This window comes from Achroia grisella, unplaced genomic scaffold, assembly GCF_030625045.1.
Source record: "Achroia grisella isolate CSIRO2021 unplaced genomic scaffold, CSIRO_AGI_Agris_v1 utg1971, whole genome shotgun sequence".
NCBI lineage: Eukaryota > Metazoa > Arthropoda > Insecta > Lepidoptera > Pyralidae > Achroia > Achroia grisella.
The window spans coordinates 317249-334640 of record NW_026712700.1 but is presented as its reverse complement, the minus strand read 5'-3'; the positions used below and the strand labels follow the sequence as shown (position 1 = coordinate 334640).

The 17392-nt window shown below is 31.6% G+C and overlaps 2 protein-coding genes across 3 annotated transcripts in view; one reads left to right on the top strand and one right to left on the bottom strand.

The window, feature by feature from the left end:
• Positions 1–17392, bottom strand: part of LOC131841859 (mitoguardin) — a 62239-nt gene that overhangs the window by 24704 nt on the left and 20143 nt on the right. The window lies entirely within an intron of this gene.
• Positions 1–17392, top strand: part of LOC131841861 (protein unzipped) — a 36380-nt gene that overhangs the window by 14988 nt on the left and 4000 nt on the right. Inside the window, exon 2 of one of the 2 annotated variants that reach the window (XM_059190223.1) lies at positions 7833–7880. The exons of the other annotated variant lie outside the window; for it this stretch is intronic. The gene's annotated coding sequence lies outside the window, so the exon portion shown is untranslated. The remainder of the gene's footprint in view (positions 1–7832; positions 7881–17392) is intronic. 2 annotated transcript variants of the gene reach the window in all.

The following is a 17392-nucleotide window of genomic DNA, read 5'->3' as shown; positions in this document are numbered from 1 at the left end:
GTAGGTATAATGTTGTATTCGCGTGTTCATCACGTATTTTGTATTTATTACGTGAATTAATGTTAGCAAGTTCATTTGCGCCTTGTCAGTGTCGTTCATTGGTAATTTTAAACTCGTAATATACATGTACGTACCTACTTCTGAAGACACATGAGATTTGTCGAGGCGCCAACAATGATTCAACGATGCGTTTGCGTTCGTCGACCTGTCTTCGACACGCGGTGCCATGTCCGTTATCTCTGATATTGCACCAACGGCTATTGCTTGAATTTTTGCGCGTGTTATAACGAATATTGGGTTACGTGAGAAAATTTTACATAATGTAGATATAGCAAAACCAAACAAAGATTAACACTATTACCACGAACATGTGCACTGCAATGATTATGTAGATCTTGTTTACGCAATTTCTGTGGGTATTTTAGATTTTTTTAAATAAATGATGATGACTGATTTAAAAATAATTTTTTTAAGCATCCTATAATAATAAAACTTTCATAAATATAGGATTCGATAATTTTCCTTTTCGCCCTTGATGATATAAATACCAATCATCATTGGAGTAGCAACTCTACTCATTAAACTAACACTACTGTCATTTGTAATATTGTTTGTTCAGTACATAGAATAAAGTTATAAATGTATTCCATTAATAAAAAAATACTTCAATGCCACTACTACTACCGTAATGAATCATTCGATCTTGATTCGGATATAACTGAGTCATGAAACCATTATAAAATTGCGTCACTGAAGTTGTGAGTAGCTCGTAGTACTCTCTTATACAGAGTTAAGTTATTGCTTTAGGGGATGACTCATTGTTCCCGCCGCGCCGCCACAAATATGTATAGTATGCTCTGCAAATACGCCACACATACTGTGATGGGGCTTAATTCTGACTACTAACAGCATTTCATATGCAAACAGGAAACTGTTTGCAAAGCGCAAAACTTTTTACCGGGGGAGGAAATTTGAGGCTTCATTGTTGTCCGTCCCTTGTACAGTCGCAGTCAATTTTTTTCATGGTGACACGATAAATACCCGTCTACATGATTCATGTCATTAGAAATGCGAAAAAAAATATTTTGGCACCACCACTACCATATATGAATGATAAGTATATAGTAGAAATCTATATTCATTTAAGCAAATAAATTTGTCCCATCCAACACATTACTTTTACAGTAAAAGTAAGGGACACATTTGGATTAGTTATTCATTGCACAATATTCATTGCTCAACAGTTTGCTTAACTAAGTTACTCGACGAGTCAGCGGTAATTAATGTAGAGTTCGGAGCAAGCTCCCGGCCCATATAAATGCCAAGTTATCGGCTTCTCTGTATTACGCGCAAACTTTGTGGCCAGGTAGTTGGTAGACTTCTGCAATCAGCACAAATCAATTTCATACATATATATACTTTTGTACAATAACTTCTGTATTTTATTCAAGTTAATATAATGAATGTACTCCAAAAAATGAAAGAGACCTAAATATTTTAGATATGTTCAAAAGTCATAAATCAATTATATAGATGGCATGGCATGGCACATACATTAAATATAGTATTATAATAGTGTATACTATACTACAATATATAAAGAAGTAAGAGTAGAAATAATATGTTTGTTAGTAACAACTACAAACCAAATAACATTTTGCTAAAATGTAATCCCCTTTATTCTACCGTAAAAGTAGATTTCCATATTTCGTCTGAACTTCCGAGACCCTGTCTGCAATAAATATGTAATGTAGGTGCCCGGTATCGATTGCATTACGTAACAGGGGTGTTTTTATTACACGTAAGATGACATCAGCATAAAATGGTCATGTTACTTGTGATGCCTATTCTTCTATTCCATTTCTGATAGCATGACCAATGTAGCATAACGTACACATCGGTCATTCTATTGTGCTAAGGGTCTGTTTATATTTTTTATCATTTTTCACTTTTACTCGTATAATTAATTATGTTTAGGTACTAGAGATCGTGTTTGTCTAAAATCTGCAAGAGGTAATATCAGAAATTCACCTTAAATTGTAATTACTATTTTTAATATATTATGCTAATATAAATCGAATAACAAGTGACAACTATTGTCATATTAGCTACTACGACAGTAAAATGAGTAATGACCGCTATGAAGGTAGGTATAAATATGTTACTGTTAGTACTCACATACTCATATGTTTTTGTATATTATATTTAGATACTTGCCTTTATACTCGATACAAGAATATTATAATGGCAGCCTTGGCATTAGCTATATATATAATAATATGAAATCAATGTATATATAGATAGTAGCCTGTAAATCATGATATGTATCTACCAATACTTACATCACGTCATGGTATAACAATTAGGTATTTTCTATCTCACTACAACTTAATTAACGATAATTAGGATTTATTATTAAAATAATTATTTTCTAAACTAATATTATAAAGAGGATAGATTTACACTTACATATACACTACGTCATATTTTAAAAATTATTTCACTTAGTGAAAGCTATGTACATCAATGTCCAACAGAGGTGTTATTCCTACAATTCTTGCACCTGTGCGAAGCCAAGATCAATATTTTCTATGTACTTGAATAATTCACTCAATAGTCTTACGTTAGCAGGCTAACTTGACGGAATGCAACAAAAATTAAATCGAAATACCGCAATAGAAACATTATTTATTTATTTGTACACTTTTCTGCAACGTGTTTATATAAAGAATTATGAATTATGAAGAATGAAATATTAGCTATTTAAACTTTATATCTACATAAAAAACTTAAAAATAAACCTTCGCTAATAACATTAAAAGGCAGATAACATCAAATAAACGTCATGTATTTTATGTATTTCGAGTCTATTACATCAAAATTAGGTCTTGGATAGCTACATAATTTATAACGAGCACATTTGTAATTTGTCTATATACGAGATAATTATTAACTATCACTTTCCATCAGTTGACCTAACAACTTGTTTACCATACTCAGTAATATAAAAATAATATTCTTATACCACTAAGAATTCTGTTTGTGTACTTAGGTATTACTTAATTATACATAATCGCTTAAATTACGTATATGGTTAATATTCAAGATGAACCGGTTTATCAATACAAATACAAACTAAGTAGGTTTAAAGTAATAGAAGATTATCAAGATTAGTAATATATTACATATAATTTCAATAATAAATCAGTTTTTTTTTTTATTTAACAAGACCATGTACATCATATAACCTACGTAATCTTAAAATTGTTTTTCAGCAATTATTTTATTAAAAGTTTTTGCCATTTAATGATTTCATATGAATAGCAACAAATAATTAATGAATTAATTTAGTCGATATTAAACGACAAACTAATGACGTAACAGGGTAATTTTCCCTCAGGGCTTGTTCCGTATTCGCTCAAGGGTGGTGAGGTCTTGAATAAATAAAATGCAATTTGACTAGGGAGCAATACTCTCCCCTACATCATAAGAGTTGCATAGAACACAGTTATGCAATCTCTCAAACGCTTTAAAGAAATCTAGGGGAGGTGTGATTATCAATTTAGATGTAATATATTTGTAGTTTACAAATTACCATAAACAAGCGCAATCATTATTATGAAGGGAGTTAAACAGCCGTATCTCACGAGCGATTACACTTGACGAAACATGTGCGGAGTAAGTTACCACAATAAAGGATAATCTATATATTAACGTCGCGTGCTTCAGTTTGCTAATTCGGTGTAACTGAAGGCTGTGAAAGGCATAGGCCACGTGGGCAGGGCGTCGCTATGGCAACGGAGGAAACTACGTCGTTTTCCGCCCCACTCCGCCAACCCACAGGGAATGGTCTACATTTCCCGACATTTAATACACAACAACAGTTGTTACCGCCATTATTTATACTTACAGTCTCGAGTTTAAATTACGTATTGTTAAGTAGCAAATGGTATTATAGATTATACAGATGAATAAACCATTCGGAAACCCAGTCATATTATGACGTATGAAACCGATCTTTATACAACGAATGTGGTGAATATGTAAATAATTTTAACTGATTCAATAAACCGCACGGTCACATTGATTCATTCTAGCTAACGTTGAACGTAACGTACTGCCTTGTATTCTCTGATGGATTGAACAATTAAAGCTGCTAACTTAACTTTGTGAACTAAAATATATTTATTTCAAATATAGATTGTTTAGTTCTGTGAATACTGAACACTACTTACATACTGGCAAATTAAGATCAATCCTATTTATAATTATAATGAGGCTTATAGGCACGTATAAAACTATCGTAATTCATTGAGCATGCTGATTCAGAGAGGAAATTCAGTCATCGATCTAATTTAGGAGGCACATTTCACAAGAACTTGATCGCCGAACCATGACGACTCGACTTTAAAATTGGGAATTTAAATCTACAATGTGTCACGATATTTTTAAATTGTATGGAGTAAAAAACTCTTCGTCACAAGTACACGACGTATCACTCAGTGACGACATTTTCATTGCTAAAGTGGTCTACTCAAAAAACCAACTACAGTTTCAAGGTGACAAAATTATGTAGCTCAATCGACACCGTTTCATTTATATTATATCTTAGTTCCTTTCTTTCTAATACATGCACAATTAACTATAAGCAAATGACCACACCTAAAACTACAAGCTATGCTTTATTTTTCTTTATCCCATCAATTATTATTACTGTGTGTTGATACAATAAAAACATCTGTCAACTGTTGCCATTGTGGTTGTGTGGTGTGCCAATATTGTCAAATATACGGTATATTTGACAATATTGATTATTGCGATAAGAATATTTTATTTTCTGAATTACTATTTTTCATATAGATCTACAGATTTACTATATGTATATCTACTGAAAATATCCATAAAGTAACGAGTTTGTTTATAATAAAAACGTTGTTCTTAAAATTTTCGACGTCGACACGTATCCACGGGCAAAATTTTCAGGATAAATGGAACGAGCAATATGCTACTGTTGGGTATCCTCATCAAATCAGTGGCCCGTAATAATAACTTCATTGCAAAGGGCTACGAAATTTTGCCAGACAATTTGGGACAGAGAGTAACCCTCCGTATTAAGAGCCTTACCATAAGCCATACGACATATTGTTTGAGTGAAAATACTTCTATTCAGTATTTCGCGCGACTTTGTTCGCAGAACTATAAAATATCTAAATTATAAAATAAGCCAAATTACATAACATATAAAAAATAATAATAAAAACTATAATATCCTATATGTGCATGTAAAATACGGATACATTATTAGTGAACTTGTGACTTTTAATGCCAGAATGTATCTAGAAAAATTAAAATACATGAAATAAATAATAAATTTTACGAAACATACGAAACGGTGATTTAATCAAACTAATTCAGAAAAAAAAACATTTTATTCCTAATACCTGTCTAGATACTAAAGCTAACGCAAATTAAGCATCGCATAGAGACAAGTAGCAAGTGATAGAGGTCAGCACACTGTAAGTACCTTCCTACTCTTCTAGTTGTTTGGCCCCTGTCAAAATGCAATTGCGTGTCCATCAGAACCCTCGCTATTATTGGAAATCCCTGCTTCTTTGCGCGATCTTGTGGTTAACTGAACAATTTCGTTGAATAGGGATATAAAACAAATTGTACAGCCACCGAACACAGTAGTTCTTTCGCATACGATATTCGGTAATTTAAATATCATATAAACATAATTCCTGTATATATTTTTATTAATTGGTAATTATAAATAATTAAGTAAATAGTATGTACTATGCAGGTACATAGTGCTATTAGACATAACAAATCGCTTGATGTCCGCCGCGTCCGGAGTTCGACAAGTCGGCTAATGAAAGGAGATGGCAGACCGATTAGAGAATATGGAAAATATGTCAACTGTAATTAATCATACTTCCTGTACTTAGAATAAAGTCGACAGTGCATAACTATGGAATGGAACTAAAAGACTACGGAACTGAATTATATATACAATCATTAGAAGTATATAGTAAATGGTATTCGTATTTCCTACATAGGTATAAAAGGAGGAATGATCTAAGCCAACAACGCACACTTGATACAAATGGACTTATAGTTTGTGTAATTAATTGATTTAGTAGCGAGTTTCAAACGCATGTCGATGCAGTCGCGCAATTTGTTTCCAGTTTCAGTTGAACACAGGAAGCGATACTGTAAAATTAGTAAACTCGAGACGTTGTGGACAGAAGACGCCAATATCTAGTTTCCAAGTGTTCATTGTAGCTGTCACATACAATGAGCCCGTTGCCGTGGCGAAGGCCGACCCACCGTGGCATAACGACTGCATTAAATACACTGACGGGTGCATCAACAACTACAGAATATCGTTTTGTTTCAGCTTTCTATTAACAAATCCAAACGTGACAAAGTAATAACAACTTATAAAAATATTTCTAAAAACTTTGTCAATTTATGATTCCCATTTTTTATTACATATTTTTTCTTGCAGCCTAAAGAATCTAATTGTCCATATTGTATAAAAAAATTATATATATATAAAAATAAAAATTTTATACAGTAAGTTATATTTATATTTGTGTATCATATTAAATATGCCTCAAACATTTACATCTGCTTTCACTATCATAACCTTCTAAGCACCAGTAATGCAATGTAGTCCCTTTCTCTTTCTTCAAAAGAGAATGAAAATACTTCTTAGCGTCAACAAAGTACAAATATCAACTACTCATTATTATTCTATATATTTTAATATTAAAAAAAATCAATTTAATTATCAATTTTAAGTAAGTAAACTTACCTACTACAGCGTTCGTTTTATATGAATTAAGTATATACATTGTGGTTAACCACAAAATTGAATTAAATTGATAAATCCACTAACACAACAATCCGTTCCGTTACACACACAGTTTAATGAAAATGACTAATCATAAACAGGGAAAATTATGCGTACAATTAACTACTGAATTGTTAAACTACAAATTACTTATTAAGTACATGACTAATACCATACATAGCAGCTGCCTTAACTTGATATTGCACATCCGTTGCACGTATCCACAAGAAATAAGCTTGCTAAATGCATGAGGCGGCAGCTGCTAGAACTGGTCTTAGAAATCATAATTATATTTCAATGTTATTTGTTACTAATGCTAAGTTAAATGCCACATGAGAAACTATGTATTCAAATATGTTTGATATCAATGCAAAAAATATTTTAAAATAGCTGGTGCAAGGTTTAATGACTATACTTCTATTGTATAAAAAACAAACTTTGTAGCCTAATTGTTTACGTACTACTCTGAATTAGATTAGCCGATATCAACAGTTGGTATGTCAATTTCTATTATTGCCTGACACTCCTGTGGTAGAAAAATCGACAATAAATCAAAATTAATCTAGAGGTAGCTGTAGATTTATCAGCTCCTATGGATCAATGTATGTATATACACTGCCATGTACACTGAAGCGTTGACATTATGTCGACAAGTGACTAAATATACGATTTGGAATAACTGTATAAGATATAATATTATTAATACAAAAATTAAGAACAAGGTTCACTTAACAAATTAAATTAATTACAATGCTATTACACGCAATAATAGCAAAATATTATTAAACGATGATTCACACTGACTCGCCAAGGATACAGTCAATGAGTTCTGAACTTACGAGATGTGATCATACTTCGCTGGTTATAATACCATTTGATGTACTTTCCCGGTTTATATCGTTAATACTACGAACTATTATGAATTCAGTGCTATATACAATAAAATGACTAATTTTTCGTAATTTGGTTTCAGATTATCAAAATATATCAACCTGGAAAATTTATAGCCTTCTGAATAAAGGTAATTTCTAAATACATAATCAATATGTTATTTCTAGAAATGTCCCAAACACGGTAGTGATTCAATAATATTTGGTAAACATGGGGTCAAAACAATACAATTAGTTCATGTTTCGTTAGTGTCGTCAACGTTCTAAATATAGTATAGTTTCGTAACAGGCAGAGTGTGTGTGTTGCGTGCCCACTATCATCCTGTTAAGAGTCAGGATGGATTGAACAATTGTTCAAACAAGTGCTGTCCATCCATTTCAAGTTACGCAAATAACTGTCATTAACTTGTCCAACACAACAAGCAGATGACATGTCAGGGATCTGCATGCGGCCTTTACCATTAGATACTAGTAAAATATGACGTATGCAGAATGGCTAGTTTTACAACGTAAAAAGAACTACTGTTACCAAAATAAAATACGACGATAAATGTAACATGAAACTACATATGATATGTGTCAACTACATATGATACATAAATCTTTGTTTTAAACAACTTTCGAAAAAAAGTAAAATATGTCGCAAAGTATTAAATGTGTTTTTTTTTTATAATAACAAAGGCTATTGAAAATAAGATAGATCAACAAAAGTGTGATAGAATTGGGCCAGTGTGTCGTGGTATCTAATAAGCACTATTACCGACAATCAGACGGCGACCTTGCTGCTCGTTGTCGCACGAGTCGTGGGGAGGCGCTGATTGTCATCCTCCATTCCGGCATCCTTTTGCTCATCATTATGTAATACCCTCACCGGATCGCAATTTTACATCCAGGACGTACGAATTTCATTCAACATCATTTAAGATAAAACGCATATGACTGTATAACTTGTAAAAGTATCAGTACTAATGATCACAATTTTAATTGAATAAACCAATTAACATGAAAACATGGTACGGGAATTTATTAAATAGGTATTACTTAATCATTTAAGTGTAGTAAACAGTTGCATCTATCATGTGCATTGATTATTTAAAAATTCTTTAACGTGTCCCACTAGTTAAGGCTGGTTTTGGAATGTATACTTACATATGTATGTGAAACGTAACAATGTGTGTATACTCTATCCATGTATACATCGTAAGAGAGAATAATATCCTCAACAGATTTATCTTTTCGTAAAGCTTAAAAAACAGAAACGTTAGAAAGTGGTAAAAAAATAAAGAAGTTATATGAAATATATTTTATAAATTGACACCTTCATAAATATATTTACTAGTAGATGCAACTGGAGTGAAGAAATACAATAATTTAAAAATATTTAATGCTTTTTCTGTTACATCGGATTATACAAAATAGTACAAGTTATAAAAAATAATGAGATTCTTTTCTCTCGAATGATTGATGTGAGCCATAAACTGTAATGGAAATACAAAAGTTGTGTTTCAAGCGTAGATAGACACAACGAACTAACAACAAGTACTTATTTGAACAATGATTAATATATTTGAAGATTTCTAAATAACTCGTAAAATAAAGACGTTGAAATAAGATGTCATTCAACCAGGGTTTGTTTAATCTCCAAACAACAACTTCGTTTTGTTATAGAATTATGTACAGACAGAAACAATAGTTATACTCTAGGGTGTCACAACACAAACCAAAACTTTCTTTAACCAATTTTTGTCTAGATTATTATCTACTGCTTATAATTCGTAATAGCTCGCTTGGTAATCGATAAGTATATGATATATCATGTGATATAAATCTTCTATCCTCATTTAGAACTTAACATTGCAAATTGCTACTTCTAATGTTAGACTAGAATATACCTGGTATCAGGTGCGTGCAATGACACCAGGTACCCCGGCCAGTGATAATTAGCCCCTTGCCGCTTGATTTATAGTCTACTTTGTCTTGGAATATAAACTGTTCTTATTTATCATTATAGCACTAGCGATCAGTGCCAGTTTTTAGAAAGATTACAATCTGTTTTATTCAAATGAAATTATTGTTGGATATAATAATATCAAATTTGTCAATTTTTTGATAATAAATCGAAATGTTTTCTCTATTGTGTTTTGAACAACAATCTCCCATCACTGTTTAAAATTAATAGTAACTCATTATTAGTTACGGAACGGAAACGAAAGCACATATCTGAAAATCATGGGCTCAATTTATCCTTTGACATCTCCCAACATTGTTACGGTGCGCGAATATGGCGCTTGTTCATGAATGTGATAAACATATTCAGCCAGACGGAACCATTCATAAATTAAACGACGGAAATTAACTGTTCTACCATATTCGTTACGCGGTAAGTAAAAATAAAAAATGCAACTCATCGATATGAATCTATCTTCAACGACCTCTATTACGATAATAGATATACCAGCTGCATTCAGGCGGACGACACGAACTACTACGTATTACTACGACATTTTGCGTGACAACTGTGGTGGAGAAGTCTTTATTATTTGCATTATTACAGTGATAAATATTCAATACTATACCTACTATTATATTCTTTGAGAAAAACTTCTAATAGTTCATGTAAACTATACATGGTATTGCAAGCTACATATCTTTAAAATAGCAAATAACACGAAGTCAACAAGTAAATTTTCTATTTCAATTATAAAATTCAATTTAAAACAAAAATACGTAGAAATTCTCAAAGCTTATAGACATTAGGAGTGTCTCAATAACTTTGACGACTATACACGATATTTAGAGTCCAATTTAGTTGAGTTGCTTTTTATTGAGTGATCATTACTTAATTGTATTGTCAACTAACAACAAGCGTGCGAGAGCAATCCATGTCAGAGTCAGCATACCACGGACGCGGCCCGCATCTATTGTCTAAGAGCTTTGATGGCTTTAGAGCTCTGATGGGAAGGTATTTCATTGTGAAGTGTAACAACAAGTCGTAGCATCAATAACGTATTCATTGACAACAGTGACATACATCTATACATACAACCAGATCATCTACAGCAGACAAATAGTCATATATAAATAAATCTTGGTATACAATGTAATTAATAATCATCATAAGTTAGGATATGTATAACACCAAAACGCAGCAGAAGACTAGATAGAAATTACAAAATACATATGTTGCAACTTTTAAAAGACTATTCTCATTAGATTTTATCTCTAACAAAAATGAGCATAAAAATGCCATAGAGCACTGATAGTTGTGGTTGTGCCAAATGGTCTATAGGCATGAGGTTATTCCCACGCTATCAGCTGGTTCACGCGTCGGCGCGCGCGCGCTTTCGGCCGCAACACTGGTCACTGGTCCCGACGCTTGATAAAGCCGGAATCAGCTCATAAATATGGAGCCCAATAATTTTATTATAATTATTGTGCAATGAATTAAGGCAACAGATATGAGTTGAAGTACGTTAACCGATCATAAAAAGTGGACACATATTCGCTATATGTCCCCATTATAAGTAGATGGCTCAATATTAGACAATGTAAAAATTGTAAAGATGTCTCTCGTTCATCTTTTGGATGACTGTAGTCAATATATAATACGTACATTACTTTCTAAAAATAGATCATCATACAAAGCAAAATAAGGTAACAACAATATTAGTTGATATAGATATATATAGTATTCCATTGGTGACAATATAAACTAGAACTGTAAAATATACCGTAAATAATATGAAACAACGCTTGACGAGGCGAATAAAAAGTATGACCGAAATAGCTATGGAATTAAATGTGAGGTTGTATTCGTTTTCTGACCAACGAGCCTAACAAAGTCTGCAGGAGTAGAGAAAGCAGTGTCGGCAACTTGATTCATTAGCTGGGACGATGGAGCGGCGTCTGATAACAAAGCTATTACTGCGATAATTGCCTTCCAATGAGGACCGCCCATTTTACTACTTAGTAACACTGGTACAACAATAAAAGTTTTTACTACAACAATGAAATATAAGACACACACACATATAGAACAACAAGTTTCAAACAGTTTGTATAAATAAGAATTGTACACCGTTTATTTATAACATAACTGTTAACAGTAAACGTGACAGTTATAAAACATTGCTGTAAAATGTTGATAAAGATGCAACGGAAAAGTGATTGATAATTATTCCATACAATAAGTTATCTCTTATAACAAGTCCAGTCACAAATAAGTTGCGAGAGATCATCATTTACGATAGATTTACTAATACTAGACATTATAATGTATATAACATGTTTGAAACACATAATTCAAGAATACTTGTACGTATACATACTGATGCAAACGGAACTTAAATGAAATGACCGGAACAATATGTAAAGAGACACAGACGTGTTTCCATAAGTGTTCTAGTTCAAATTTCGTAGTACCAGTAAAGATATGATATTATAACGGATGTTGTAAAGCATATCCACTACGTATCCGTTAGAATAGTTTTGGCCCTAACAGGTAAAGAAACCTGATAATATTGTAGATTACGGACATGTCACAAACTTTTGTAGGGTCAAGTGTAATTCTAAGTTAGCCCTACCTAACGGTTACAAGATCTAATCATGATACCACAATATGCATTGTTGGTAATAGAGGATTCCACTAAATAAATATAATGATAAATTCCAAATCAATACAAACTTTCTCTTATTTTATTTACCTATTTCTAGAGTGAATAAGAAAAATGCATCATTGTTTATATCCGATGACAAAAGAAGTGATTGACAGTGAGTGACGTTGACATGCAAAGATAGTTATATCTGATGATGGACAATACATCAAGAGTCCCACAGATGTCTCACTGTCGATGTTTGGGAAGTAGACAATTCGTACTTACCAACCAACATGCTGGTAAATAAAGTTATAAGCCTTATATATAGAAAAATAATATATTATTAGAATACATTATTTGGTGACACGAAATACAGTAATTAAATTCAATTAATTCTAAATTTTGTTAAATAATGAAGTATATAAGACAACTTACTTGATACTCTAACTAAGCCAATACAGTGTCTAAGTTATGAAAACATTAATGCGATGACATTACACATTTTGCACCATCGTTATTTAGCTGGGTTATAAGTGTATTGCTGTTTTGCATACTCAGTTCAGGATAACAATTACAAATAGGGTATTTTACGTACGTATTTAGAGCAGACGTGCAATTGTAAGGCGACGTTATGTAATCCAATTTAATCGTTTCGTGTTATTCTGTTTGTCTTTTAATGTAACCGAGTACTTGATAATTGTCATCTCGTCATACTTTATGTAAATCTCTAGTAATTGTGTTATCTGGCAAGATTTCGAGTATTATTCTATTATGTTAGTAATTATATAATGTAGTTGATTTTTGTGTTAACTTCATGCCGGGTCAACACTGATATGTAAGGTTGACCTGTAACCTGTGAGTGCCCCTTAGAAAAAATATTCCGTTAATAAATAATGAAAAATTTCTACTATTACTATTGTTGCTATTACGGTGCCGTAGATAGTCGATGCTAGTGAACGGACCACCGTTCATTAATTTGCTTGACTGTGCATCTAACTTCCAACTGCGGTTCAAAGTTATAAAGTAGTAGAAATTAATAGAAACACAATATTATTTATTGGAGCCTCTTAATAAATATGTAAATAAGTTCGTATTCCGTAAATAATTTAATATTGCCCCTAAAATATTTTTTACTACGACACGCGTGTAATACGACAGACAGTAATCCGGTCTAGTTATTGATTGCGTTCATGAAGGTAATGCGATTATGGTATAAGCAATTGTCCGAGTAGGTCCGTTCTTTACTAATAATAGTAATTGAACTATTAAGTTCGTCATAATGGATACTTTACTTACATAGAATGACACGGAAAATGTGTTATTATTTTATTAACTCTATCAAATAATAATTAAGTGTATAAGAAATAGTGTTATAGAAACCAATGTGTTTATATTTTTATAAATTCCAATATAATTTTGTTACTTGTAGTTTTATTTATTTAGAGGTTTTAAGGTGATAATTCACTAAAACCGTCTACCAATTTAAGTACTAAATAGTAAATCACGCACTTTGCATTAGACCATACAACAATAAACAACTGACAAAGATTTTGATCAAAAAAGGTATCTGTGATGATGTGAATCGAATATTCACATCAATATAAACTATGCTTTTTACAGTTCTGTAGACTTGTTTATTACATTTATCGACATAATTTTCTAATTCTCACGATAGTAGTAATACCTATTAAGAAATTGACAAGATACTATGGGTTTCTTTTATGTTTGTACAGAGAAAAGTATAGAAATGACAATAAGTTACAAACGCATCCGAATAAGACAAATTACGTTCCCACAGAGAAATTGCGACACAGTAATGATTAGGTTACAGATTAATACATATTTACATGTTTGTTTGACAGAACTGATATTTATTTAGATACTATTACTACTACCGGGTTGTATCTGGCGATAAAGGATTTCCCTAGCAATTTAAGCAAAATGCTGCGAGCGTTATGGGAACCTTTAAGCCAGGTACGATACGGAACAATCTTAGCAATTAACTTTTAGTTTTTTTTTTTGTTTTTTTTATTATTGTATATTTACCATGTAATTATTAATGTAATTAATTATAAGCTTTGTTACATATCTACTAATAAACATTAAATTTATCGAATATATTAGTTTTAGATACTCGTAAACATATAAAGTTCGTATAATTGAAATCTGTTAGAAGTGCAATAAGTAACAATCAGATAAATGTAGTATCGACATTGACAAAGATTGCCCTTGTCTACGCTAATGATTTATGAAGCATCTAACACTCGTATATTCATAATGCGACCTCGAGCACACAGTAGTCACTATAAGCATAGTTTTATGGACTTCCACAATATTATGACTGCAGTAAAATACGTAGGTCGGTGTCTATGATGTCATATTTGTATAACTAATTGCTGGAGGAAAGCTGTCCGCGACAATCCCAACAAGGGCATTTTCATTTCACGTATAATTGACCTTTACTGTTAATGAAAGTACATAAAGGTTATGTGTTGAGCTATTTATTAATTATACTTGTATGTAGTAAAAAAAATAGTATTTAAGTTATTTATTTATATTAATTCAAATTTGGTTATTAAAAAGTTTATACTATGTTTATTACATACTTAAAATACATCAATACTTCGATAACAAACCTTATAAAGAAATTTATAAGAAATCTTGTTTGTAGAAGAATCTTTACTTGTGGAAATAAACAATGAAAACCAGCATACATTTCCATAGCACAGCAGCAGACGACTATTGTTGTTTTGTAAAAGTCACAAGTGAGAAAATTCTGATAGAAAGTATCTGTTTTGTTTGTAACAACCCCTCGTGAATCGAGTGCCAGACAAGTAGAAAGGGGTTGCACTACGCCGGAAGAAATCTATGGGGCGTTTAAATCGACTCATTAGAGCCCACTGTTGAGTTATTGTCTGCCCTTACGATCAGTTCTAATTTGTCTGTATGTAAAAGATTACCATCTAAATAACAATTTCATTTAATTTGGCAATGTAATAGGTTCTAACTTGTTGGATTCCTTCAGTTAGAGTAACTTTAGTACATAGACATCATTACAAATTTTCACATTTATAATATTGCTAGGCCATATACTTAACTAAATATGTAGAACTAAACAACAAAAGCCAAGAGTAATAATTTTGGAAGGGATATGCAATTATTGATTAAACACAATACAATGTCATATTACATGACTCCTGTTTCCCACAATGGCTATACATGTGGCGAAATCAGTTTGTCAATTGTATCAGGTGTTTTACCTTTTAGTGACCACACAAACGCTGTGGTCACGGTACATGCGTGGACACAATGCGGTAGGTCACTTCACGTGCCATTTATAAAGCCGATTTCCAATTTGACGTTTTACGTTGAAAATTCCTAATACTCATAAAAATACAGAAGTAAGCAAAGTTGGGCGATTCGCTTGAGATGGAGTAACACTCTTAAAGAGGTTGTAGGTTGTCAATATATTCTGGTTATTCAGAACATCATAGCATAATCTTACGCATATGTCCAGAAGTGGACAAGGCAGGTTAAAATGATGATGATGATAAAAGAAATATCAAGAATTATTTTAAATTGAAGTTTGATTTATATATTTAAAATATTTTTCATTTAAATAACCCTTACATTACTCATTCGTTGTGCATTTCACTTGCGTAGAGTGAAAATTCTTCAAATTATTTCTTTACATACAAATAAACAAATATATAATAACACGCGATACTTACTAATTGACTAAACTATAGCACGTTATATTTAGCCTTATCTTCAAATGACTTTTATGTTTATTAGATACTTTATCGTGACCTAATTTTATAACAAAAAAAGTTTTGTAATTGAATAGACAATGTCAGTAATGCGTGACATCGTGTAGTACCTACAAAACTATTGAATTAACCGGCAAAATAGAACCGAATACTTTTGAATTATTAATAAAAAAAAAAATCTTCAAAAGGAACAAGATGTAACAAAATCATAACACTAAACTACAAGATTATTGATGGACGGACACAATAGGGTAGCTGGATTTATGAACCAAATTGTCCGTGTCAATCTCCAATTGAACTTATTAAATTGAATTAATGTAGTTAGAGTTACAAAATAGAAAACTAGTACACAATATGTGGCGGCACTAACGATGAGTTATTGTTATTTCACCTCTGGGTCTACGGATGGTCTATAATTGTAGGGCTATAAAAATACATTTAAGAGATGTTCCGTACCATACACGTGGCACCTAACATTCCGTAATTTAATGATTACAAGTGGATAATAGTTATATATGCAAAGTCCTAAATATATTTAAGTAAAGCTACTAAAGTTATTTTTATTATCTAAATCACGCAAACTATTTGAATTTTACACATTGTTTTCTAATGTATAAGAAATTATATGTAGTTATAATTGACCGTCATTCTTTACTACATAACATCCTGTTTCGTATTGTCAAAAGTTTTAAGAGAGAATTAGAATAAAAGTGCGCCATTGATATTGCGTGGATTAATTGTTTTATAAAATACCGAATAAAGTAATTATGTAAAACTCATACAGAAAAATATACTGAAATAAAATATCACCTTGAATATTTCCGAGGTATATTAATTATACGTAGTGTATAATTTAAATGAAATCAAAGAAGAGTGAATGTTACGCAGCAAAAAGGGTAGGGCTTTTAATTAAGATTAATTGACTGCCAGACGAGAAAGAGTTCACCTGGTATGCAAATTCTGTCAGATTAAAGTCTTCTTAACTTTTTACCCTTTTAATTACACCGAGACATTATACCTCCGTGTGATGTTTGTATTCAGTTATTAATATATCGTACCTTAATTTTTATAACGACCCAGAGTAGACACTTTTGACTTACCTGTAAAAGAAGAAAATAATTTTGAATATCAATTTGAAATCTTAACACTTTTCGTTAAGAAGCTAAATAAAAAATATCTAATCAGTGTAAAATAAAATATAATAAAACTAAATATGGAGAAGTAAATAAATTTACGAATTTATAAAAATATTTACTATATACTATTACTATGTTCTGT